This window comes from Enoplosus armatus, chromosome 9 (genome assembly GCF_043641665.1).
Source record: "Enoplosus armatus isolate fEnoArm2 chromosome 9, fEnoArm2.hap1, whole genome shotgun sequence".
Classification (NCBI taxonomy): domain Eukaryota; kingdom Metazoa; phylum Chordata; class Actinopteri; order Centrarchiformes; family Enoplosidae; genus Enoplosus; species Enoplosus armatus.
The window spans coordinates 7,191,869-7,193,089 of record NC_092188.1 but is presented as its reverse complement, the minus strand read 5'-3'; positions in this window follow the sequence as shown (position 1 = coordinate 7,193,089).

The following is a 1,221-nucleotide window of genomic DNA, read 5'->3' as shown; positions in this document are numbered from 1 at the left end:
CAAATCTCTGCAGCGGAGTGTGATGCAGTTTGCCGGCTACATTTGTTCTACTACTGAGGAAGTTGCTGGTGAGTCACAAGATCCCGCCCCCCCAAAAAAACCCATTCCTCCCTCCCTCTCTCCAGCGACTTCAAACGGTACCATTGAAGTCCAGGCAGTGGAGCTCCCAGCAGGGCCCTCCGTGTTCTGGAGAAGTTTATTTTCAGTCGGTTCTAATAGAATTATGTGTTATTGGTGACTATTGGTGGATAGGCCTTGCGTGCCTTTCATACGGTTTCTGAATAAGTGTTGAGCCCTTAGGTACGTTTGAGCTTCTTTTTAAACGATTTTGTCAATCAATCATCCAATAAATCAATGAATACATCAGCCATCCACAAGATAGGCAATGAAACATTTGACCTTTATAGTGATGCAAACACGCGAGTTTGTAGATATGTTGCAAGTATCTGCAAAAAAAATTGATTTCAAAATAAAATGTCATCTTTTTATGTGTATTGATATTAGTCTGATAATGGTCTTCTGCTCAAACTCTTTCATGGGTGGTGCAGCATACTCCTTCCTGTTATTTGGTAAATGTTCCTATTTAAACAGTGACAATGGTGCAATGAGTTTAATTTATGCTTCTTTTATTTATTTATTTTTTGTTTACAATTAAGACATTCTTAAGTTTCACCTGTGTATCAGTGATGGTGGGTGAATGGTCTCAGAGCTACCAATTACCCACAACAATGTAATTACAATTTTTCAGCTCACTTTGCTTGGAAAGTCTGAATCTTTACTTTCTTTCAAGTGACCACTGAATGTCAGTAAAATGTCTTTAGTTTAAATGCTGTTTCAGACACTATGAATATTCTAGGGGAAACCTTAAACATTAACTTCCATATCACTTGTATCTACTTTGCTCTTACTTGATCTTTGTTGACTATCCTTTGCCCACACTGACATTACCATACAGGGTAAAGACCAACCCAACTGTTAATTTTCACTTCCCTGTTTTACAGTGTGGGTCCTTTCTCCAGTCCTGACATTTCATTTTTGTCATGACTCAACAAGTGGGAGTGACATTTATCCTGGATGCAGCTGGCTGCCGTTACACCGTCATACATGGACGGGTTCTTACATCTGATCATTTGAGTCACTGCTGTTAATCAGTGTGTGCCCACCCTATTAAAACAGTATTGTTGGCAGGAGCACCACCCTGTATGATAGATAGCATTGTTC